Source organism: Mustela putorius, unplaced genomic scaffold (genome assembly GCF_011764305.1).
Source record: "Mustela putorius furo isolate JIRA1106 unplaced genomic scaffold, ASM1176430v1.1 tig00000174_pilon_pilon_pilon, whole genome shotgun sequence".
In the NCBI taxonomy this organism is placed as follows: domain Eukaryota; kingdom Metazoa; phylum Chordata; class Mammalia; order Carnivora; family Mustelidae; genus Mustela; species Mustela putorius.
In genome coordinates, this window is record NW_025421304.1 from 38086813 (window position 1) to 38112810 (window position 25998).

The 25998-nt window shown below is 54.1% G+C and overlaps 1 long non-coding RNA gene across 1 annotated transcript; it reads left to right on the forward strand.

Moving 5' to 3' along the window:
• The first annotated feature begins 6228 nt into the window (after positions 1-6228).
• LOC106005944 lies at positions 6229-24322 on the forward strand. Its single transcript, XR_006605628.1, has 5 exons — positions 6229-8360; positions 9189-10763; positions 11079-12829; positions 16485-19617; positions 23977-24322. It is a non-coding gene; the product is annotated as an uncharacterized LOC106005944 (long non-coding RNA).
• The last annotated feature ends 1676 nt before the right edge of the window (positions 24323-25998 follow it).

The following is a 25998-nucleotide window of genomic DNA, read 5'->3' on the forward strand; positions in this document are numbered from 1 at the left end:
TGTGCGGCGTCCCTGGCCTCCGCTGGCCACCCCCAGTCCTCACAACCAGAACACCCCCAGGGGACAAGAATCATACCCCCAGGGGAAACCCCAGGCAGCCATTGTGTGCCTCAGGGCCCCTAGGGCCACTCTAGTCTAGAACTTCTAGGACCCCTGTGCCTTTCCTTCATCTGGGGGGTCTCAGGAAATGCCAATTTTGATTTCCAGGGTCTGGGTGGGGCCCTCCTAGGACCTCTGGGCAGCAGAGAGGCTGCCGGTTTATGGAAGCTGCTCTGAGTTCAACAGCCTTAGAACCATCCATCCAGCTGCCCTGGCACCCACATGTCTCCCCAAGACGGGGTCAGTGCATCCTGGGAGCTTTATTTCCACCCCTCTCCCAAGTCCTTTGCCGTCCAGTGTTTTCTCACTAAGACCCCAGCCCAGTGGCCCCATCGCTCACCCCACCCCATGTCCAGGCCATCGCCAGCCCTCAGAAACGACTCCTTGCCCATCTGTACGCCCACCTCCTTCACCCAAAGCCGGCCCCTCGTCTCTCTCCGGAAGACTGGAGCGGCACCTCCCCGTCTCCCGGGGTCCATTGTACACCCCCTTCCCACCTCGCTGCCCACCCTGCCTCTCCCCAGCCTCGCTCCCCGGCCCTGCTCTCCTTGCTTCCAGAAGCCTCTGTACACCCAGCGAGGGGACAGCCCAAGAACGTGATGGGGTATCCGCTGCTTCGCCTCCAGCCACACCGGAAAAGCAGGTGCCATGGGCAAGGATCCGGAGGGCCCTGGCTTCGTGACGGCCAGCCCTGGCGGAGACCCGTGTGTGCGTGCAGACGTGTGTGCAAGGCGCTGCCGCCTTCTCCGTCACTGATCCTTGCCGCCCCGGGGAGGGCCTGGCTCACCCCAGTGCACAGAACTACCAAACGCAAGGAGGCTGGGGGGACGGGGCAGCCGCCATCCTGTCCTCAGCCCTCCTCCTCACTCTGTTCTGCATCACCTGGGATCCCCTGCCCCGGCTTCTCGGGGAGCCTGGGGAATGCAGGCTACGCAGGGCAGGTCGGGAGGCCGGAAGAGAGATGTCAAGGTGCTGCTTCCTCCGGGCATCCCAGCTTCACGGTATCCTTCCTCCGCTACTCCGGCTCAGGGGGCTATTCCATTGTCAGCCCAGGCCTCGGCCTCGTCAGACCTGCCTGCTCCTGCCAGCTCGGGAGCCTCACACCCTTTGACCCCAACCTGCCCTGCAGGAGGTCCCGAGTCCGGCCATTGGCCCTCCCCTGGCACGCCTGAGCCTCACTGTGTCTTCCCTTTTAAGCCCGTGGCTTACAACAAGACGTGTTCTCTCACGCCTCGGGAGACCAGAAGTCCTCAAAGTCAGGATGTCGGCAGGGTCGCACTCTTTCCTTATCTCTTCCAGCTTCCGGGGGCCTCCGGGCATTCCTGGTCGTGGCTCCGCTCTCCCAGCCTCTCGGCCTTTCTCACCCCAACCCCCACTCCTGCGTCTCTTTACCCGTTGCTTTCTCTTACCGAGACCGCTGCCGCTGGATGTAGGGCCCACCTGGATGACCTAGGACAACCTCATGGACAGGTCCGTAACGGGATCATCTCTGCAAAGACTCCTTTTCCAAATAAGGTCACGGCCATACGTTCCAGGTGAAAGCATCTCCTGGACCCCAGCACTGGAGGGCAAAGATGGGAGGGAGAAGAGCCCGTGTTCCGTTGTTCACACTTCCAAGTCTGGGATTCGTCCTGCGGGCTCTGAACGATAGGGAGATTGCAATTATCCATCCGCTTTCTAACGTAACACTTAGGTAGCCCCTACTGTGTCCTACTATGACCCTTCTTGCCTGATAGGGAAGTGGAGGCCAGGAGAAGCTGGGTCTCTTGGTCAAGGTCGCACAGGGAGCCGGGCCCTGGGGGGGACATCTCCGCACTGCTGCTGGTAGGTAGATGGGGCTGGGACCACGGCAGGGACCATGTCGAGAAACGGATCCAAGAGGAGCTCAGGAATCAAACGGCAGGACTTGGGACTAGTACAGAGGGAAAGCCGGCCAGGAGTCAAGGATCACGTTCAGTTTCTTGGCTGAGTCCCCATGTCAGGCTTCGAAGGCCCTAGACTTAGCAGTTCTTGAGGACAAGCGGGGCTGGTATGTCTCCCTTCTAGTGGGCTCTGAGGCCTGCTTTCCCTGGGGGCGCCTCCCTACACGGTCACCAGGTACGTCCGCTCTAGCCAAGCTGGAAGGAGTCTACAGCTGGGGACCCCAGATCCGCTTGCACCCGTGTTCGGAGCTGGAGGTGGCACCTGACGGGAGGTCTCCTACGTGGCCAGCAGGCGTGGAACTTGGTTCGCCCTCTTTGGAAAGCGTTTCAGCTAGAGCTAAAGCTAAGCTCCTGCCCCACCCTGGGCATATGCCCCACAACCCCGCTCCTGGGCGTACGCCCCAGAGAACCGAGTGCTGGTGTCCACCAAGAGACGCAAGCGAGAACACTTCCAGCAGAATTCTTCGTAACCGCCGAGGAGCTGGAAGCTGCCCAAATACCCACTGAGAGGAGAGTAAACAAAGCAGGGGAGTCACGTGTGGCGGGACTGCGCAGGTGTCCCCATCAATAGGAGAATGAATAGACACAGTGACACAGTCCTACGATGGAATTCTGCAGAAAAGGACAAAAGAGCCAACTGCCGCTACCCACAGTGACGTGAATTAATTGGACAGACGTTCCGTGTGTGCGAGGAGCCAGACATCAGTGAGGGTTTGCCACCGGATCCCGTTCACGTGAGTTCATGCACAGGTACCAGGCATCTGTGATTAGTCAAACGGAGGTTGTTGATAGCCTGGGGGCGGGACGTGCTATTGACTGGGAAGTTGGAGGGAGCTTTCTGGGGTGATTAAAATACCCGGCTTCTTGATCTGCAGTCACACGGGTGTTTAAACGCTCATGGAGCTCCACATTTCAGATCTGTGTCATTTACTGCACAGGTGACACCTGGCGGGTTCAGTACATTAAGCCTCTGTCTTTGGCTCAGGTCACGATCCCAGGGGCCTGGATCCAGCCGCGGGTCCTCGGGCTCCCCGCTCCGTGGGGAGTCTGCTTCTCCCTCGGCCGCACTCATGAGCTCGCGCCTCTCTCTTCTCTCTCTCAAGTAAAGTTTTTTTAAAAAGTGGCATCAAGTGGACACAACCCAAATGTCCCTGACCAGGCAATAAATACGGTAAATCAAGACAACGGACTATTATCTACCTGCAAGAAGGAATGCACTATAGATAGTCATTCCAACACGGATGAATCGTGAAAACATGATGCTGGGGGAAGGAACCCAGACACAAAAGACCACCTATTGTTTTGTTCCATTTATAGGAAATATCCAAAATAGGCAGACCTATGGAGAGGCAAAACAGACTGGTATTTACTGGGGACTAGGAAGCAACTGCTTAATGGCAATGGGGTTTTGTTTGGTGGTGATGAAAATTTTTTGCAACGAGAGAGGTGGTGATCACACAAGACGTAATTGTTCTAAATGCCTCTTTAAAATGGTGCGTGTTGCATGAATTTTGCCTTTGTTTTGAAAAACGACATCCAAAAAGCAGATTTTAGAGAAAAGCTGGCTGCTGCTCCTCTCTGCTGGGTCTGGGCCTCGGAGGGAGAGGGGTGCCAATGCCACCGTGACTTCTAGCCAAGCGGTACTTGCCCATCCTCACCAAGTCCCCTCCCGGTGGAGCTTTGTCTCTCCTCAAACACTCTACTGCCATCTGCTGGAAAATTGTCTTTATACATACACAAACGCCCTTAAATGTGGCATGCTTGTTCCATGGACAACCCGCGCAGCTGTATAGAGCAGGACATCTGACTTGGCTTTATTTTTCAGTGTAGCTCCTCAGCTTTCAATAGGGCCTTGAAGACCTCCATGCTGCCCTCCTGCCACCTCACCACCCCACCCACGCCCTCTCTGATGCTGAGTAAGGTTAGCCCGAGCCACCTTCTCAGATTTGGCAGGGACATGCAGCCATGTGGTTCCTGATCCCCTCATCCCTGCCCTTCAGACACACCTCTAGAGACAAAAGCTTCCCCAGAGCACCTTGTTCATCTCCACAGCAGCGGGAGGCTGAGGACCGCAGAGAAGGTCTCCACCAAGCCCCTGGCAATAGGCCTCTTGGCTGTTTGTGCTTCCTCTCCATGTAATGGTAGGAACAACAAGCTGTTCCTCGAGAACACCAGGCTGTGTCTCTTCTCCAGTGTGCCAGGGAGGAGAAGGGGCTGCCGGATCCCGTGGGCAAGAGGCTCAGGAAACGGGGCACCAGAATCTCTGGGTACGGAGCACAGGATATCTGTCCACTGTGGCAGCTCCTTTCTGGCTCCCGCCCCCAACCGTGGCCACAGGAGAGGTGGGAAGTGAGTCAATGATTCTCTCATGGGTTTTCGTTTTGTTTGTTTTGTTTTTATGGGTGGCCATGCCTCGCAAGCCTCGTACCCCTGGAGTTCCCATGGTATCTATCATGGGCCTGGAGTTGGGGACTATCTCCCCCGGTGTTGGCGGTTCAAGACAAGCCATGTCTTAGAGAAGTAGGATACAAGCCACATATATAATATAAAATGTTGTAGTAGCCACGGTTTTTAAAGAAACGGGCAAAATCAATTTTAACAATATATTTTCCTTAACCTAACAGACCCCAAATAACATTTCAACATGTAATTAATATAAAACTTACTGAGATATTTCACATTCTTTTCTTTTCTTTTTTTTTGTACAAAGTCTTCTGTGTGTCTTGCATTTCCAGCACATCTTCGTTGGGACCAGTCACATACATCTCAAGCACTCCACAGCAGCCATATCTGGCTCTCCTACAGACAGCACAGTTCTAGAACTTCCATAAACCCAGAGCACGAGAAGTGGAGAACAGCATGCGTCCAGGACTTGAAATAGCCTAACGCAGGGAGAACATGGTTTCGGCCTCAGAGCTGCCTGTGAGCGACCTCGGGCGGGAGGGTCTCACAGGTGCCCAGCCTGGAGGGAGGCCCTTACAGAACTGACCTGCAGAGCTGCGGGGTTCAAGGGTCCAGCCCCCAGGCCTTCTGGTAAGCAAGCTCCTGTCCACTTTAACTGATTTTTTTGAAAGAAAGGTAGTATATTCATTTAGGAGAGAAAGCTTGGTAGACATCGACAGAGAAAGTCCACTAACAGCTGCTCAGGGCCAAGGGGCTGGGCGGACAGGCAGGGGCCCTGCTTTCATTTTGGAGTGATGAAAACGTTCTCCTTCCTGCGGTGATGCCGGCACAATGCTGCAAGTACACTAAAAACGCCCCGCTGTACGCTGTGCTTGAGTGGGTTGTGTGGTCAGTGAATTATATCTCAAGTAGGCTTTTTTTAAAAATTTTATTTATTTATTTATTTATTTATTTATTTATTAGAAGAAGAAAGAACAGGGGAAGGGGCAGAGGGAGAGAGGCAAATTGGAGCAGACTTCCCAGGGGGCCTGGAACCCCAGGCCAGGCTGGATCCCACTACTCAGAGATCCTGGTCGGAGCCCTGATCTAGAGCTGGTGAGCCACTCAGGCGCCCCTCAATAAGGCTATTTATTTTTAATGTACCGAACACCTACTGGGTGCCAGGCACGCTGCAGACTCAGGAGTAAATAAAGCAAAAGGCCGTCCGCCACCCCCCGCAGTCTGGGGAAGGAGGCCGCCCCCAGCCAACCCCACAAGCCGTCTCCTGAGTGCGGCGGAGGGGGCTGCAGGGAGGGGCAGGCTGCGGCAACGAGCGCCTCCGAGAGGGGGCAGCACCGAGCTGAGGTGCCCCGACCTTGAAGAGCCCCAGAGGACCCGCGCGCCGGGCAGGTGGAGCCTGGAACCGCCTTCCAGGCAGTGGGAAGAGCGGGCGCGGAGGCCCAGAGGCAGGGCGTGGCCGGGGCGAGGCAGAGACTCGCAGCCGGGAGGAGGAGGACGTGGGGGCCTGAGCTGCAGGAGAGCGCGGCAGGGGGCGGAGGCAGAGCGGTGGGGAAGGGGTGCGTGACGCTTGGAGACTTGTTCGAGCGCGCACCCCCCGCCCCCACTGAGGAGTGGGCGGGAGGGAGGCGGCCGGGAGTCCGGGAGGGCGGAGGAGGGGGTCGCCGCGGCCCGCCGCCCGCGTTCCCCCCCGCAGGCCGCGCTCCGGGGGCGGGGCTGCTCGCGGACGGAACAGGAAGTCGGGTCCGCCCAGCGAGCGGCCCGCGGCGAGCCCCGGGAGGGCGAAGGGGCGGGCGGGCAGGTGGGACGCGGCGGGCCGGGCTCACACCTGTCGGGCCGGGCTCACACCTGTCGGCCCGTGGCGGCGCGGACGGGACGGGTCAGAAGGCGGGGTGGCGGCGCCCACGCCCCTGCGGCCCCAGCTGCTGCCGAGCCCGGCTGGGGCCGCGCCAGGCCGGCGGGTGGGGGCGGGAGGCGGCGCGCCCGGCCGCGGCCCGTGACGTCAGCGTTGCCATGGAGACCGCGGCTTCCCCGGCGCACGCCCTGCAGCTGCGGCGGACCCCGGGGCTGGGGAGGCGGCGGCGGGGCTGAGGGGAGCGGGAGGAGCGCGCCCGCGTCGTGCAGCTCGGCCCCAAAGCGCGGCCCAGCGCGACCCCGAGGGGTCCTGCCCCCCGCAGCCTGCGCCCACCCCTGTCGCCCAGACGCGGCTCCTTTCGTGCGGGCTGGGAGACGCTTTGGCTTCAAAGAGCGCGGGGTCCCCCGCGGCCCTCCCCACAGTAACAGACCGAAGGGGCTTGCTCCGTCCGTCCCGTCGACCTACCCCCCGCACCGGCTCCAGGGTTTCGTGTCCACGAACCCCTTCCTTCCCAGAGCCTGTAGCGAGGCCCGTAGTGAGGCCGTCCTGGGGCCCTGCGGGTGCCCAGCGCCTGGCCCGCTCCTGCGGCCCCCAGCACGACCCCGCGAGGGAGAAGCGGCGATCTGTCCCCGCCGCCCCCAGGAGCGCACTAGGCAGTGGGGTTCTCTTTGTCTCTCCACGTGCTCATCTTCCCTTCCAGATTCTTAAAAGACCCCTTCAGGAACACAGTGTCCAGGCAGTTGACTTCAGGTTCACCTCCGGATTCTCGCTCATTTCAGGCCTCTTCCTTCTTCCCACTTCTGAGGGGGGCGCCTGTCCTGGACTTGGCAGGTGTTGCCCTTGTCGCTGTGTGCTCACTGCTGCTTCTCCACCTGGTCACGGGGGTGCTCGCGCTGTGGCCCCGGTGTGCGCACTTGGCAGGACTGGGTGGAGTGGGAGTGAGGGTCCCTGCCGCAGGGTGCCACAGGGTCCCCCAGGTCCCGCCCCAAGTTGCTAGTCACCTACCTCCAGCTGCTGCTGATGTAGGAAAGAGGGTGTTAGGGTTCAACACCGATGGCCAAGGAAGGATTCTTGGGATGTCTTTGGTGCAAAAAGGTGGTTTTATTAAAGCATGGGCCAGGGCCCTGGGGCAGGAAGAGCCACACTGGGGTCCTGAGGCGTGGCCCATTATAGACTTCCAAGTGGGAAGGGGGTTAGGAATAGCAGAGGTTTCTCAGGAATTTTGGAAGCAAGCTTTCCAGGACCTTGAGGGGCTAGCTGTTGTGGGAAAACGTCATTTATTACCATCTGATAAAACCTTAGTCAGGAGACCCTTCAGATGCATATGGGTGAGCCAAGGAGGGGTGGGGGGGGGTGTGATTGCCAAAACATATCTTGGGGGTTTAGAGATAAAGGAAGCTTCCAAAGGAACTTTTTTATGTTAAAGTAGATTTACAGGATCCTGGTTGCGGTGGTGGGGAGGGGTCACACTCGGATTGCCTTTTGCCTTTAGCAGTGAATAAAGACCAGACCCCTCCCTTGGGGAGTTGTGTTCTGGAGAAGTCCGGTAAGAAACAGAATTAATAAGGAAAAGGATGTAGTGTCTTAAAAGGGTAGATGTGATGGGAAGAAAACCCAAACAAGGGGATGGAGAGAATAGAGGGAAGGTGCCCCGGGAAGGCGTCGGTGAGAAGCGGAAATCTGGGTAAAGACCTGAAGGAGGAGAGGGAGGATCCAAGGGATGTTTGCGGGGAAGAGCATTCCAGGCGGCGAGAACAGCCAGTGCAAACGCCCTGAGGTCAAAGCAGGTAAGGAGTGTGAGAGGAAGAGGAGAAGATGCAGCCAGAGCAGAGTGAGCAAAGCCGAGAGGAGAGGAGGGGACTGTCTCCTGAGTCTGCTGCCTGCTGCGTGGAGGCCGTGGGTTTTACTGAGACTCTGCACTCTTGTCCTCACAGATGAGCAGGCATGCTTCCGTACCTGCCGCCAGTGGCCCCCGGCTGAGCGCCCTCCTGTGCACTGTGTCCTCTCAGCTCCCAAATACCCTCATTATTCCCACTTTGTAGATGAGAAAACTGAGGGATGAGATGGGATTCATCTGGAAAAAGGTATGTGTTGGGGGAGGGCCTGGGCCTCTCTAATGTTCTCAGGGAGGAGACCACGAGGCCTGTCATAAGAAAGAAACCGGCTTTTCTGTGGCTGTTCTACTCAGCCTCCAGAAGAGCCCAAATCTTGGGGTCACAGGCTCCTCCAGAGTGGGGCAGGAGGCTCTGTTGTTCCCAGTCTTCCTTCCCTAGGCTGATGGCCCCCAGCCACAGCCAGCAGCCGTAGGATTGGCAGCCTCCCTGGTGTGGGGGTGGTCCGTTGAGAGAACGCGGTTTTTCCTACCGAGCAGGCCTAAAGGATTGTGGGAGGACTCGGGGTGGTTCTCAGCAGGACAAAAGGAGGCTGGCGGGGCTTCGGGTGGGGAGCCGACTTCCACCTTTGAGGGAGGGGGCCAGCCTCTCCTGACCAACCCCCTAAGTCCCTTGGCCTGTCTGGGCAAGTCCCATAGAATTGAGGTCTAGAAAATGTTTCCTCACCTGGGCGACAGATATTTTCATGGGTCTGTTTGTCCTGTGAGGCGCGGTGGAGGGGCGGCTGGTTGGCTGGGTGGCTGAGGAAGTGATGAATGAAGGACCAGACGTGGGGGATGGACTCGTGGCTGGATGGACAGACACGCGAGGAGATGGGTAGCTGAGTCGGTGGTGGCTGAATGGGTGGCCGTGGAAAGGATGAGTGGATGGTTTAGTGACTCATGAGTGGGTGTATTAACTATCTCCTACACTGTAAAAAAATCACCCCAAAAGGTAGTGGCTTGGAACAACAAATAGGCATCTCACTGTTTCTGTGGGGCGGGAACTCAGGAGGGGCTTGGCGGGGTGGTTCTCACTCAGGGCTCCCACGGGGCTGCCATCGGGACAGCAGCCTCGGTCTTGGTCTCATCTGAAGGCATCCCGGGCTGGAGGGCCCACTTCTGCGATGGCGTCCCACACCGCGGTTGGCCGAAGGCCTCAGTTTCTCCTCCACTGGTTCTCCGGAAGCCTACTTAAGTGTTCTCATGACGTGGCTCTTTCTACAGTGAGTGATCAGAGAGCGACCAAAGCCGAAACTATGGGGATCTTTATCACTAAGGTCTCTGATGTCAGCAAGTCAACTGACATCAGCCCACGCTCAGGGGAGGCAAATTAGGACCCACCGCTGGAAGGAAGAGCATCAGAGAATTTGTGGACAGATTTTTAAAACTGTGGCAACAGATAAAGGGATGGTGTACCCACTGTTCTTCCGTGACGCTGGGATCTTAGCATGATCTCAGCCCCACAGCCCGCTTGTGAAATTCACCTGGGACGCTTCTAGATGCTCTTCGAGCCAGGGCGCCAACCCCAGGCCCTCTGAAGGACTTGCTCAGAGCAGAGACTGGACCTTTGTGGGTTTGTTTTGTGGAAAGATCTTAAACTGTAGCCGTAACATTTCTGTTTCCACCGCATTTTGTTACTGTAAAACGTACACATTGTAAAACAGACCGTTTTAGCCGCTTTCGAAGGTGTGGCTCGGTGGCAAAGGGTTTATTCAGGTGGTGGACCGCTCCCCTCCAGAAATGTTCATTTTCTGAAACCGAAGCCCTACCTGTTCAACCCCCACTCCCCATTCCTCCCTGCCCAGCCCACAGCGAGGCCATGTTCCGTCTCCCCGAGTTCCCCCCCCCGCTCTAGACCCAGCGGAGTGGAACCCCGGGGCCTCGGGCTTGATTGACTTAGTTAGCACAGTGACGTCGTTGTAGGCACGTCAGAGCTTCATTGCTGTTGCAGCTGAATAACCTTCCATTGTCCGAATGGACCCCGTTTTGTTTATGCACTGTCTGTCGGTGGGCGATGAGACCGCATCCACGCTGGTCTCGTCAAGGCTCCCAGGTGATTCTAATGAGCTACCAGGGATGAAAAACAAGGCCTCAGACGAGTGCCTCGCAGTCCTGGCTGCACGTGCCAATCACCTGGTAGCGGTTCAAAAAATACCAACGCCCGGTGAGCCTGGCTGACCCCCCTGGATCAGGATCTCTGGCAGGGGGACTGGGGAGTCTGTAAGAATAACCAATTCCTTCCCCTAGAACGCCAGCGGGTGTGGACTCATTGCCAAGCCTCTGCTGCCCCCTGGTGGCAGCACCTGGGATCCTCCCTCCACCCTGGGACTCGCCTGCCTGCTCACAAGGAGTCCAGGAGGGGGAGGCTCCCACCCATGCCATTCCCTGGGGGTCGGGGGATCCTGTGAGGCTCTACCCGGCCCCACTCCCCCACTATCTCCTGGGTTCCCTGTCTAGAAGAACAGAGGAGTCTATCAGAGAGGAGAAGGCACAGACAGGTGGAGGACTCCACTTTGCTGCTTGCCGGCTGCATGACCTCGAACAAGCCATTTCATCCGTGCTGGGGGGACGACCGCAGCCGCGTCTGGCCAAGTCCCTGAGATCAGAGTTACGGGTGCGGGTTAGCTTTGGGGAGCACCTGGAATTCCTCAGCCTCGGCCTGCTGACATTTCAGTGGGATTAATCCCTGTGGTGGAGACCCCCTGGGCACAGGAGGGTTTGTAACGGCCCTCCTGGCCTCATCCCATGACCCAACAATGAAACCCCCAGTTCTGACAACCAAGAATGTTTCCAGATATGACAGATGTCCCCTGGGTATAGGGTTGCCAGACCAAAAAGGCAGGTTTCCCAGTGACATTTCAGATAAGCGACTCACATCTTTTTGGTCTCACGATGTCCCAAAGGTTGCCTTTTTCTTTGCTAAATCCAGAAACCCTACAAAACCACCTCAGTGGAGAGCCACTGCCCCTCGAGTGTGTTACTCCTGCAGGAGGTGAAGCCAGCAGATGGAGAAGGTGCGGCAGGAGGGCGCCGGCCTGGCCCGGTCAGGGCGGGCCCAGGCATGGTGAGTGACGTGGGCCTTGGAGAAAGGGTGGTCGTGGGAGAGGAAGCAGCGTTCACAGTTGGGCCGAGTGCCTCCAGGGGCTCAGAGCCACCAGTGTGCTGGGGACAGGGGACACCTGGTTTTCCCAGCACCTGCGGACAGAGCAGTTTGTGGCCAACCACAAGTTGGGACAGTTCATCCCCAACTTTTCCCCTGAGAGAACCCTCAGTGTTGGGGAGTCAGGCCCAACTTGCTCATTTGCAAGAGGAAGAAGCAGGCCCAGAGAGGGGCAGTGACTGGCCCCAAGTCACACAGCCAGCTTATGGCAGTGGCAAAGCAGGCATCTGGCTCTTCAAGCCGGGACTCTTGCCCCTGGGGTGGAGCCTGGGGATGTCCTCAACTCGGGGTAAGTCCTCTAGGAGCTCCCAGCATTTTCCCGATGCGGAGGCACTGAAGGCTGGGCCTGCTGCGGTCGCAGCTGCTCTCCGTACCACTCCAGGAGAGTGTGGGGCCCCGTCTGGGGCTGCCCCTGTCGGGACCATCTCTCATCACTGTCTGATACGGTGAGGCCACAGGAGGAAGTGGTACAGTGTTGGTACTTGGAGCCAGACTATCTGGGGCCAGATGCGAGCTCTGCCCCTCACTGACTGTGACCTGAGGCGCCCTGTGCCTCAGCTTCTTCATCTGTAAAATGGGAGTGATGAAAATCAGGCCTATTTTGTAAGGAGTACTTAGAAGAAGGAGTACTTAGAAGAGTGTGTGGCAGATAGTAAGGTTTACTGCTCATCTTACATGTATTCATTCTTCTGGTAACGTCAAGGCTTCTCCCCTGGGAGCTGATTCAGTGGGGCTATCAATCATAGTCACCAACACTGCCCTGCCCTCAGGGGCCTGTGAGTCACTACGCCCTACTGCCCAGTCACTGGGTTGATGAGGAAGACAACCCTGATGAGGGTCTTTTGAGTCCCTGGATCCAGCTTGACCTGAAGGTAGTTCCCAATAGGTAAGACGATAAATTCCCCATTTTGCTTCAGCAAGTTTGAAAAGGGTTCTGATCCATGTGTCCTCTTTGCTTCACAGAGCAAGGGAGTTCCCCCCAAGGCAGCCCCCTTCTCCCATGAACCGGGCCTCTCAGCCTTGGCTTTGATCCAGCCCTGCGCTGGGCCAGTGACCCACTCTCAGGGAGTCAGAGGGTGGTTCTCTGTTTGAGCTGTGATTGGCGCTCACAACAAGAGGAAACAAACTCTCGGGGTGGGAGGGGTGCCTGGTGGCTTAGTCATTTAAGAGATTAAGAGTCATTTTAAGAGATTACGCTCAGGCCGTGCTCTGCAGGTCTTGGATCAAATTCAGAGTCAGGCTCCCCACTCAGCAGGGAGTCTCTTTCTCCCCTCCCTCTGCCCCTCTTCCCGCTCTTGCTCTCTCTGGCTCTCTCTCTCTCAAATAAATAAAATCTTAAAAAAAAAAAAAAAAAGAGGAAACAAATATGTATAAAGTGCCTCGATGTGCCATGTAGGGTGCTGGGCTTTAAGGTTACTTGAGGTGTATTTTACAGGTGAGGAAATGGTGGTTCAGAGAGGTCATCGGACTTGCCCAAGCCCACGCAGCCTGGAGGAGGAATCATTTCAGTGCAAACTCAGGTAGTGCGGCCCCAAAGCAGCTGTACTTCCCCTGCACCACATGCCTTATTACCTGCCGGGGAGGGGGGGAAGGGTTGTTCCGTGAAAACATTTTTAAATTGTAAAAACATATAACATAAAATGTACCGTGGCAGGGACATTTTAAGTCAGTATCATCCTTCTCAGCTAAAAGATGACCTAGAGAATTAATTACTCCAAGCGGACTGGTGTCCTGGGAAACAGAGGTGAGGTCCCATTCATTCACTCAACACATATTTACTGAGCCCCTAGTAGGTGCCAGGCCATGTTCAAGGCAGGGCTCAGTGCTAAGGTCAGACAAGAGGGCTCAGGGTCTGAGTGCTTAAAGCTGAGCTCCTTCTCTGGGGGGCTGACTGTCACCTGCACAGCCCCAGGAGGGGGCACCACCTCCTATGCCCAGGAGCCGATCTTCGCCCCCCTGGATCACTCTATTCCAGCAAAGTCCTGGGAAAAGAGCAGGTTCAAGATCAAGGAGAGGGTGTTTTGTTTTGTTTTTTACAATTTTATTTATTCAAGGGAGAGAGAGCATGAGTGGGGGGAGGTGCAGAGGGAGAAGGAAGAGCAGGCTCCCTGCTGAGAGGGAGCCCGACATGGGGCTTGGTCCCAGGACCCGGGGATCATGACCTGAGCAGAAGGCAGATGCCCAACTGACTGAGCCACCCAGGAGCCCCTCGAGGAGAGTTTAGCTACATGGCAGAGTCCCAGTCCAGCCAGCGCAGGAACTCCCAGTGCAGTGTCTCTGAGAAATGATTCTGTCTACAAAGTGGGGGACACTTAACCCAGTGGTGTACAATGTGCCTAATCACTGCTTTGGGGGGTCCGGGGGAGAGACTGGGGTCAAACACCAGGACATGCAAGCACCGCATGGCTATCTATGGACAGTGTTCTGAAGGGAAAGGTGGGGTGCTCTGCTGGGGGGTGGGGTACCAGGATCAGGACCACCTCTCTTGGGAGGTGATGTCTAAGCTGGCCAGCCCCTCAGAGGCCCAGAGCCCACCAGTAGCCTCCCCCCACCTTCTAAATTTTCAGTCCGCGGATTCCTTTGTTCTTCCAGCCCTGGGGGGTAGAAGCTGCTTTGGGTCACTAGGAACCCCTGACTCTTCTTTGCATTTGCTCAGTGGAAAGAACCGCGGTGCTTTCTGTCTCCGGGTCGCACTCTGAATGACACGGGAACAGCTGTAAGCCATGCAAAGAGCAGAAGTTAGCACAGTCCGGGCACCTGTCTGGCCAAAGGGCATGAGGTTAGAGGGAGCAAGGCACATTCCGGGAGCCAGGCTGCAGGGGATTTATGGGCTGATGCGTAGAATGAGGCGAAATTAGGTCCGCTCTCACAGGACACGACGTGGTGTCTGAGCGGGATCCGTAGAGCAAGGGGAGCCACGGAATGTGAAGCGGCTGAGAGCTCCGACTTTCCGAGCCCGCCTCGCCGGAGGGGCAACAATGGGTAGGAACGAGACGGCGGGTTAGAGGGGCTTCCTTCCTTCTTTCCTGCTTGGAAGGGAGCGGGTGTCTCAGGGAGGCATCACGGTGTCACAGAATGGAGGGCAGGCTCTCGCGGCCCTTGGAACTCTACTAACCCCAAAGTGGGTCAGACTCAACCGAGGGCTCCCGGGGCGTTGCCCCCACGAACAAAGCCAGCCTGCTGGCTAAAGGGAGGCGGAAAGTGCTTTCGGGGTCCCCCCTGTGTCTCCTGGCTTATAAGTGTGACATCTGTCCCCCCCGCCACACACACACATACCTTTGAGCCCTGTGGGGATGACAGCCCCAAGCGGCTCCTCGCCCTGCACGGAGACCGCAACACCCAGGAATCACCGGGGCCGGAAGCGGAAGTGAGCCCGTGTGGGCGCGCTGTGTTCTGGGAAATGTAGTCCGCAGAGGCCGGAAGAGTCCGTGAGAGCGGTGCATGTTGGGGAGAGTAGTTTTCAAGGGATCTGAGAACTCGCGGCGGTGGCCGAGGTGATTCACCCTAACCAAAGGCGGTGGTTGGGGGTTAACAATTTGTAGATTTGGAGTGAATTTGTAGGTTTTGTTTCTGTCTCTCCCAACCACCAACACCCAAGGGGGTTGGAGAATAAAACCTATACATGCCTCTGTGACACCAATTGGGCCTGAGTCAGTTGTTCCTCAACCGGAGGAGTAAACCGGCTGTAACCTCCGAGAACCTCAGTTTCCTTATCTGTACAATGGGCAGATTAATAGTTTTTCCTTGGCAGGCTTGATAAGACCCATCAAGCAACTAACAAGGCGCTTAACACGCCTTTCTCGCTTAACCAGTCCCTCCTCCCTCTTGAATCAGACCTCGCAGAGCATAGGGATGTTTTTTGTAACCCGGAGCAAGAGTGGTGCTCCGGGGGCCGGGAGGGGGGGAGCCTGGGTGGCTCAGTGGGTTAAGCCTCTGATTTCAGCTCAGGTCATGGTGTAAGGGTCCTGAGATTAAGCCCCAAGGCAGGCTCCCTGCTCAGCCAGGAGTCTGCGTCTTCTCCCTCTCGCTCTGCCCCTCTCCCCGCTCCTGTGCGCGCTCTCTCTCTCTCTCTCTCTCTCTCTCAAATAGATAAAATATTTTTTTTTTTTTTTTAAAGTCGTGCTCCTCTGGAGCACTTGGGGCTTTGTCTTTGGAAAGTAGGATTTCTTGCCAGTTCCAGGGGGACATGTAAGGGAACGTAAGGCAACCTTCTCACCCAGAGACCTGACGACGATGTGTGACCTTACTAGCTAGGGCACAGTGAGATGCAAGTTAAAAAATAAGACGGCCTTCTGGGGCGAGTGTCCTCACCCGGTATTAGTGGGAGTAGTAATGCATGTATCCTTCATAAAGGGGAGTCTGTGTAGGTGCAGGGATCCCTGCTAAGTATTTATCCTACACACTGGACAGTTTCAAAATGACCAAAGTTTCAGAATATTCACTGCAGCATTGTTTATGAAACATGATTGGAAACCATGTTTCCCTTTATGGGTAAAGGACAAGTTACATAAATTGTAATGCACTGGGATACTATGTACCATTGACAATAAGAAAGGTAATGCCACCCTAACAGTCCTACAAAAAAAAAAAAAATGCTTAGGAAACTGTCAGAGAAATCCAGACTGAGGGATATTTTGCAAAACTGTCCTAGAACTTCAAAAATGTTGGTGGTGGTAAAAGACTAAATAGGCTGAGAGATTGAACAAGATTAAACAGACACAGCAGTTAAATGCACTGAGCAATCCTTCAATGGAATCTGGATTCTTAAAAATGACATTGTAGACACCTGGGGAAATTCGATTATGGGCTCTATATTAGATAATAGCATTGTATCAGTGTGGACGTTCCTGAGTGTGATCACTGTTGTGGCTATGTGGGAGAATGTCCTTCTTAGTAGATAGCTGCTGAACTAACTCTGGGCTCTTGGAAAGTTTAGAAAGAGAAGAGAAACAGAGCAAAGGCAGCGCGTATTAATAATCAGTGAATCCAAGTTTAAAACTGTGGGCGCTCATGTTACTCTTCTTGCAATTTTTTTATAGTATTGAAACTTTCAAAGTAAAAAGTGGACATAAACACACACACACACACACAAATGAGGAAGCTCCTTATGCACTGATGGGGGAAAAGCTTCAAGAAACACTGGCAACCTTTTGTTTGTTTGTTTGTTTGTTTCAGGCAAGGTGCAGAGGCAAAAATGCACAAAACACCCAGAGAGAACACACAAGAAAGAGTTGACAAAGGCTGCCCCTGGGGCAGGGACTTGGGAGGAGGGTCAGGAGTGGGAAAGTCTTGCTTTTCTTTCTTACTCTTTTAGACCCTTTGAATTTTGTATCATGTCCATGTATAACGTGTTCAGATAAAAAAATAATAATAATAACTTCGAAGAAGACTATTTCTGGGAAAGCACTTGTGGTCAGAAAACCCCAGACTGGGCTCCCCTACTCCCCAGCTGTAGACCTGTTGGGAAACCCAAAACAGAAGGAAGGAAAACCAGTTACTTTCACATCCTTTCCTACATCTGCCCCTCATCACGATCCAGTGAGGCAGGTTTTAGTGGACCTATTTTGTAGATTAGGAAAACTGAGGACCAGCAAGTCTTAGCAACTTCTTTGAAGTCAGACAAGTGCAGTGAGACACTCTTAGAGCTGAGATGGAAACCGAGACATTTCCGGTGACCCAGCCTGGCTCCTTCCCTCCTGCAGGTGACCTCTCCAAGTTCCGAGGGTTGGATACAGATGGAGAGGGTCCAGGGTAAAAGGGCATGGGTGGGGCTGACTTCCAGGCGCTGGATACTCACTGAAGCTCAGCCCAGCTGCCTTCCCGTTGTTGAGTTTACAGGGGGCTCTCCAGGCAGGAAACAGAAGTCAACGCTGGGCACCCAGAACATGGGTCTGATTTACATGTTCATGCGCAACTGGTTTGGGGGTTTATTTGGGGGACCAAGAGTTAACTCAGCCAAAGAGCCTCTTCCCCGAGCCCATCTGGCTTGCTTTTTTTTTTTTTTTTTTTACCATCTCTATCATCTTAAATCTTTAACAAAGTGGCTTTTTAAATTAAAAAAATAATAAAGTAATAGAGGATATTGTTATCAGGTCAAAAAGTAGAGTATTTGAAGGGCAGTTGGACATTTCTGTCAAATTTTAAAATATACGTTTATGTTTTGATATGTGACCCAGCGTTTACAATGGAAAACAATTTTTTTTCTGTAAATATTCTCACCCAAGTATTCAAAGATACATATAGAAACAAGCACTGCTTATAAGGCACAGAACCGGAAACAACCAGTCAATAAACACAACCAAGACCAATGAAGTTTGCTGAATTTGCTGACCTTGAAAGGTGTCTCTAATATGTTGTTAAATAAGCAAATTATTTGATTCAAATGTAAAAAGAGCATTTCATTTTCATTTCATTGAAGAATAGTGAGGTTGACCATCTTTTCCTTTTTTTTTTTTTTTTAAGTTGGCCAATTGTGTTTCCTCTTAAGTGAATTTCTAAAATATTACTGTCCCTTGTTCTTTTGTCACACAAAATGGGTGTAAACTTCTGGTCCCGTGTCTCTAAGAGTTTCTATTTATATTTCCAGTGCTTCCTTGAGGGGGTGGGCAGAATTTTGGAAAAGAGGTTGCTGAACTTGAAGTAGAAGACGGTCTCCGTCTTAATAGAACGAGTTACCCTGTGACATGAAGGGCTCTGAGGAAGAAAGGAGCCTCCTGCCCAAAGCATTGCTCCCATTTCTTCCTTTCTCTCATTTTTAGGATCTTCCCACAAAGCATCCTATTTGGTTCTTGGCGGATAGTTTGGAAGTGGAGGGGGCTGTACTCTTTGAAAGAGGGAGGAGTGGGAACCAGAGATCGCTTGCCAAGGTCTGGAGAGAGTGAGATGAGTGAGGGACCCGGGGAGACCCTAAAAGGAAAAGATGCAGGAGGCAATCCCTCTCAGGCTCCCACCCTAGGCCCCTTGCCTGCCTCGCTCAGGTCCCAGCCCAGCTGACTGCTTCTTGACGATAGAACATGAGATCGGCAAAAGCCTCTTGTACCATAAGCCTAGAGCAGTCTTGGGTATCCTTCAGAGCTAGACTTGAACCCTTAGTGACAACAGACAGGTGACATCTGCTGCATGGGAGGCAGCAGAGTTCTGGCTCAGCCCCTGAGATAGTGTCCCAGACCCTTCATGCTCTGCTGTTTTGGGGTGGGGCTACTTCCTTCCCTGGAGGTGTTTGAGAATTAGACTCTGCCTTGAAGAGAGTTCCAAGTGGACCTCTGGAGAGATGGGGATCACCCCATCATCAAACCCATTTTGTCCTTAAGGTTTCTCCGGTTCTCTTTCCGTTTGCGGTAGGAACGGAAAACCATGGCTGGTTTTCTCTGGATGTAGCCTGGGCCCAGCCTCTACCTGCTGCCAGCCCGCCGCGGGCCCCCGGGCCTCTGAGATCGGCCCTGGCATGAGAGTGGCTGTATTTTATCAAACATCTGCCGAGGGGGCATTGCCTTTAGCGATCACCATCTCACGCCTCACTGAGCCCTCACCGGTCTTTAGAGGACTTGGTTGTCTCCACATTCTAGGTGAGGACACTGGGGCCCAGAGAAGGTGAGCAACCTGGCCAGAGGTGGGATTGGAACCCACAACTCCAGAGGCACATTCTTCACCGTGATGGCCCGCCCCCTCCATTTCCCGAGTGCTCTGAGCTTGCTGAGTGCTGGCCACTAGACTGGGGACTCCCACTGTCCCGTGGACCTCGGGGATCCCCAAGGCTGGAGGCCTGGAGGCCCCCAGAATTCTCGAGAGTTTTCAGGAGGTCACTGTGGGGTTAAAGCAGGTTCTGTCTTCCCCCGACTTCCTTGGGTGGGAGGTTCCCAGAAGTAGAAGGCCAGCTCGGTGGCGGCCCCTTTTCCCGCGAGGGGAGGGGGTGATAGGAGTTGGGACACGTCCTCTTTGAAGGTTCTCTCTTGCTGCTCTGACCACTTCCTCTTTTCCCTGGGGCGGAGGCCGCTGTGTCGGCACTAATGGCAGCCATGGGGCCTTTGTGTCTCTCCTGGAAGGGCTCGGCCGCCTGGGCAGAGAGCCCTTTTCCACCAGCACTTCCATCCGCGCCCCTCCAGGCCCTCCCCTGAGCCCCCGAGAGCAGGGAGTGGGCTCCCTGAGCTCTCTCTCAGCCAGACTTAAAACACTGCCCACACCCCCTGGCTGCCCACCCTTCTTTCAGGCTCCACGGGGGCTGAAACTGCCTCCAGAAGCTTCCATGGAGGACGTGGCCCAAGTTCATGACTCCTGAACTCCAGCCAGACCCGTCTGGATGCCCAGGGAGGTGAGGACCCCGGCCCTGGGTAAATGCTCCAGCCTAGCCCTGGGCATCTCAACCATGAGTGCCCCTGGTGGGCCGAGGAGCTGCGGCCTGGGAAGAAGATGGGCTTTGAGAAATGTGTACTTGTATTTTCTTCTTGGACCTCAGTTTTCCCATCCATGCAATGGGCACAAAGAAGACCCCTTCCAGAGGTTGCAGAAATAAACGTGGTGCTGTATGTGTCATGTTAGGCAGAGAGCCTGGGACACAGCAAGGGTTTAGGGCCTTGCCTGGGTCCGGCAGAGCCTGCAGCGGGTCTGAGCCAGCCAGGGCTCACCCTCTCCCCCAGGCCCTGCTGAGGGAACCCAGTCGCAGCTCCCCCAATCTGTTCCCCACCTCCGCCTGTCCCAGCGTCCCCCGCTTCCCTCCTAGAGCAGGTACAGCCCTCAAGCTCGGCTTGACAGGGAGTGTGACCTCTGCTCTGTGGCTTGTAGCCTCCTCAGCTCCTCTGGCCAGTTGGGTCAAAGAGCACATGTCAGTCCCTGTTGGCGCGTGCCCAGCCCAGCGCCATCCCAAAGCCCTAGGTCAAGGTTTGTTTCATTGTGGTAAAATATGTGTAACATAAAATGAACCATCTTTAACCATGAAGTATACAGTTCGCGGCTTTAGGGACACTCACACTGTTGTGCAACCGTCACCATTCTCCACCTCCAGAACTTTCTCATCTTCCTGGACTGAAAGTCCCTCCTCGTTCAACACAACTCCCCACCGCCGGCCCCAGCCCCAGCAGCCCCGCCTCTGCTTTCCATCTTGACCCATTGGACCGCCCTCCGTGCCTCCTATATGGGATCCTACAGACTTGGCCTTTTTGTGACTGGTTTATTTCAATTAGCATAATGTCCTCAGGGTTCCTCCCTGTTGGAGCATGAGTCAGAATTTCCATCCTTTCTCTGTTTGAATAGCGTCTCCTTCTCTGTTGAGACCAAGTTGTGCTCCTTCTCCTAACCCTCAGGGACCCTTGGCTTGCTCGCACATCCTGGCCTTCGTGAACAATGTGTGAGCAACACACATGGGTGTGCAAATGCCTGAGACCTGGTTTTCAGTTCTTTGGGGTGTATACCTAGAAGTGGAATTTCTAGATCATGTGGTGATTATGTTCAACTTTTTTGAGGAACTGCCCAAAGTCTTGGGGTTTCAAGTAGGACACAGGCATTGGGGAAGGCCCTCAGGTCACACTGTGGACAGGGAGATACAAAATCAGGAGCTAGACATCATGGGTTCAAATCCCGGTTCTGCCACTTCCCGAGGGGTGGGGGGGCTTGGGTGGGTCACTTACCCTCTGTGCATCAGTGTCTCAGCTGGATTGTGGGATGGGGGCAGCAGCTGCCTTGTGGGGCTGGGGTGGTACGGGAGCATGTCCTTAGACTGGTGCCTGGGCCCCAGAAGCTCTGGTAACTGTTTGTGCTGGGTTTTCCAGGGATCTGACCCTGCGAACCCGCTGCTTCCGTGGCCTGCCCCCAGCCCTGTCCCTCCATAGAGCATCCTTTTGGAGTCAGCCCTCCTCCCTTCCCGGGACTCTGATTTTTTTACCCCACTTTTCCAGGTCCCTGGGATTCTGTCTTCAATGAGGGAGTTTCTCTTTCCCTGTCCATGGTTAACCTCTTGGGGAAAAAAACAAAATCAGGAAGCAATGGCTCCGGCTAACTCTGGGAAGGCCTGAGCCCAGATCAGAGGGGAAACCAAGGCTGATAGATGATCCTGGGCACAGGCGAAGAGGATTCATTTCTTCCTTTGACCTTCATCATGCCATACTCCTGTGGCCACATTCAGTCTGGGTCCCGAATTTGGGGAGGGATGAGGAGAGCTGGGCGGGTCCCTGAGGACTGCCCACAGGCATGATGACAGGGATGGGGAAAAGGCTCTCTGGACTGAGATGAAAGGAGCAGTGGTTTGGCGCTTTCCTCTCGAGGAGAGCCAGCTGGAGGGTTCCGGTTAGTGGGGGCTGATTACCCCTGTCCCTCGGCCAGCAGCCAGGACTCCATGGGCTCTAGTCCCACCTCTGGTGGAGACCCAGCTGGTGTGCGGGTGCAGCCTGGCCAGCTTGCCTGGGCTGGGTCCCCGGCGTATACGGCCCCCTTCCCTGCGGGAGCTGCTTCTGCTGGAATCCAGGTGATTCCAGAAGAAAGGTCAAGGCAAGACCTGGCAGGCGGAGGGCTTTGGACCTTAGAGACCCTGCCCGGAGGTTGACCCTCGTCAACGAGGTTGGCTTCTGGTTTTTGTCTCCTCCGCCTGGGACAGGATAGGACAGAGAAGCCTCCGGGATGCCCCCCACCCCCCACCCCTTCCCATCCTCTTTCTTTTCCTGTTTTGTCTTCTCTGTTCCTTTCCGCATACCAGGTGGTAGGTGATGTGGAAATTCACGAAGCAGTGCACCTCTTTTCACAGTTTATCGACATCCAGAGCCTGGTAAGGAACCAGCACTCAATTTCACGCAAGTCGCCTTTAGTGAAGGACTTTCTGCATGGCCCTGGGGCAGAGCTCATGAACGGGGACCACACCTGACATGTCAAGACCAGGGGGTCTCCAATATTTGCCGACGTCCACAAAGGGGCACTAATATTTGTTCTGGGGCATTAGATCAAACATGCCACAAACATTATGTAGAATAACATGTAGGGGCGTCTGGGTGGCTCAGTGGGTTAAGCCGCTGCCTTCAGCTCAGGTCATGATCTCAGCGTCCTGGGATCGAGTCCCGCATCGGGCTCTCTGCTCAGCAGGGAGCCTGCTTGCCTCTCTCTCTCTCCCTCTCTCTGTCTGCCTCTCTGTCTACTTGTGATCTCTCTCTGTCAAATAAATAAATAAAATCTTTAAAAAAAAAAAAAAAGAAAAGAAAACGCCTGGCACATCGTAGTCATTAAAAATAAATAGTTACCATTATTTTTCATTTTTTCATTTTCATTTTTTAACATAATGATTATATAAAAAGTGGTTTTTTTTGTCTTGTTTTAAAGATTTTATTTTTTCATTGAGAGAGAAAGAGCATGAGCAGGGGCAGGGTGAGAGGGAAGGCAGGAAATCTCGAGCCGACTCTGTACTGAGCTTGGATCCTAACACAGGGCTTGACCTTGCAACGCAGAGACCATGACCTGAGCCCAAGACTTGAGCCAAAACCAAGAGTCAGACGCTTAAGCCACTGAGCCACCCAGGTGCACCCAGGGAGGACGGTGTTTTTACAAGTATTTGTTGAACACCTGTGCTGTGTCCCAGTCTGCCCTGGGAGTCCAGCCGACTTCGCCAGCTTAGGTCAGAAGCAGTGAGCTCCGCAAAGGTCATCTTCCCAGGAACAGCACAAAGGGAGGAAAAGGAAGGAAGGGGAACAACCCGCTGTGTGTTCTTAGGCCGGCTGCCTGGCCTCTCTGAGCCTCCGTTTCCTGACCTGTAAGAGGCTGGAAACCCTCCCTTGCCTTTCTACCGGGGTCGGGGGTGAGATAAACAGAGACAGAGCATGTGGGCAGTCTTGGCAAGCAGGAAAGTGCTGCCCAGCCGAGCAAGTGGGTGACTGAGCAGGAGACAAGTCGCTGCCTCTATCTTTAACTGATTGTCCACGCTCTCGGATCCCGAAAGCCGTCTCTGCAGAAGCTTGGAGAGCACCCCCTCAGGGACGCTGCAACCATGCCATTAGGAAAAGAAAGTTCTACAGAGTTTATCCAAAGACAGTCATTCCCCGGGTGAGCCCGGCTATGAGTGTAGCCACGCCTCACCCTCCTCTGTCCCGTGCCCTGACTCCGGGTTGACGCAGTATGTTTCCAGGGAGACCAGGGAAGGTGACAGCATTTTCGGGAGGAAAGATGGGCTCGTCCAGGGGCGCAGTGGGACTTCCGAGGTCGATGCTAAAGTCATGGGGAAGAGCCCTCACCAGGGTTGCCAAGCCCATGGGTGAGGCCTGGTGGACGGGCCGCACTTGCCCTGCAAGGCCAGTTGGATGACTTGCCATTTCCCCTCCTGTTTCTCAGACACAGCTCAGTGGGACAGGAGTAACTGCTGCTGGTCTCTATTACTACTGCCAGCAGTCCGGGTACAGAGAGGTTGGGTTGCCCACGCAGGGGAGCTACACTTTGACCAGTTGTGTCTACACTGCAGAACCTCGCCCTTTCATTGAGTGGCCGCACCACTTTCACCTTGCTTTCTTGGCTGTTTGTTCCAAGTCTGATCTGTCTTGGGAACCCTGCGACCCGGAGCCCAGGCCTGGAACAGACACACCAGTCCTCTACACACGTTTTCTGAAATAATGTAAGAGGTGCCAGTTGTTTCCACTTGCTGCTACTTCGGGCGAGGGAGAGGAAATGTGGTAGGAAGTGCAGTGACCTCGCATCTTTTGTGCAGGGATGTTTGCTGGGCCTGAAACCCGATTGAGATGGAGCGTTTTGAAAAGAGACTCATGTTGGAGTAGTGGCGACTCCTTTACTTTTGGGTGAGTTTTTTAACTAAAGTCCTAGGAAAGGCCCAAATTGGAAATTCCATCCGTCTTTCTTCCTGCTTTCTTTCCTTCTTCCATCCAACCTTCCAACCTTCCAACCACCCATCCATCCATCCATCATCCCCCCCTTTATAGATCCCCATTAGTAATCTGTTGCTCCCTGGCACCAAAACTTAATGGTTTAAAAAACAATAATTCGGGGGCGCCTGGGTGGCTCAGTGGGTTAAGCCGCTGCCTTCGGCTCAGGTCATGATCTCAGGGTGCTGGGATCGAGTCCCGCATCGGGCTCTCTGCTCAGCGGGGAGCCTGCTTCCCTCTCTCTCTCTGGCTGCCTCTCCATCTACTTGGGATTCCTCTCTGTCAAATTAATAAATAAAATCTTAAAAAAAAATAAAAAAATAAAAAACAATAATTCATTATCCTGGTTTCTGAGGGTCAGGAATCAGGACTGACTGGCTAGATAGTGCTGGCCGTTGGTGAGAGACCTCAGTCCCCCTCCACCTGTCTTCCCAGCGTGGTGGCTGTCTTCCTCCTAAGAGAGCAGCCCAAGGGACAACGCAGAAGCTGCAATGCCTTTTACATCCTAGCCTCGTACATCAGACATTGTCCCTTCCACAGGATTCTGTCAGTCAGAGTCAACCCTTGTTTAGTGTTGGAGGAGGCAACACAGGGGCATAAAGCCCAGGAGATGAGGCTCACTGGGGCCATTTTGGAGGCCAGCAACCACCATCCGTCCACCCATCTAGCCATCCCTTTGTCCTCTGCCCATCCATTCAATCAATCAAACATTTGCCGAGTCTCAGTTCGTGCCAAGGCCTGGAAACAACACACATACACCCCAAAACCAACCCAAAACCCACAGAAAAGAGGAAGCCTCAGAAGAAAGCCACTGTGGAACATTTCCCTCCAGTTTTTTTTTTTTAACATTTTAAAACAACTTTATTGAGATACAATTCACATACTATACCATTATCTCACTTAAAGTACACCATTCTCTGGTTTTTAGTGTATTCGCAGTTGGAAAACCATTGCCACAAGCAACTTTAGAATGTTTCTTTAAATTACCTCAAACAGAAACCCCTGCCCCTTGAGCATTTCTCCCCATTTCCCCTTTTCTCCAACCACCTAAAATCACACACTTACTCTCTCTCTCTCTAGATTTGCTTTTTTCTGGACGTTCCAGGTAAATGGGACCACACATTATATGCTGTCTCGTGACCGGCTTCCTAGTGTGATGTTTGACAAGGTCCATCCGTGTTGTCGTGGGTGGGCGTCCATCCTTCAGTTCTTTTTGTTGCTAGATACATTCCGCTGGACGGGCAGACCACACTTTATCCACCTATCAGGCGGTGGACATCTGCCTTGTGTTCCTACCATTTGGCTGTTGTGAATAATGCTGATATTAACATTCATGGTCAAGTTTTTGTGTGGACATGGATCTCCGGCTGTCTTGGCTCTACACCTCGGAGTAGAATTGCTGAGTCATACCATAACCCTATGGTTAACCTTTTGAGGAACTGCCCTATTATTTTCCAAAGCAGCTGCCCCATTTTACTTTCCCACCAGTGCTGTATGAGGGCTCTGATTTCCCCCCATCCTTGTCAACACTTGTGATTGTCTTTTTTCTTTTCTTTTCTTCTTCTTTTTTTTTTTTTTTTTTTTAAGAAAGCTCTACCCCTAGGGACACCTGGGTGGCTCAGTTGGTTGGGCAGCTGCCTTCGGCTCAGGTCATGATCCCAGCATCCTGGGATCGAGTCCCACATCGGGCTCCTTGCTCCGCGGGGAGCCTGCTTCTCCCTCTGACTCTGCTGCCACTCTCTCTGCCTGTGCTTGCGCTCTCTCTTTCTCTCTGACAAATAAATAAAATCTTTAAAAAAAAAAAAGAAAGAAAGAAAGAAAGAAAGCTCTACCCCTAATACGGGGCTTGA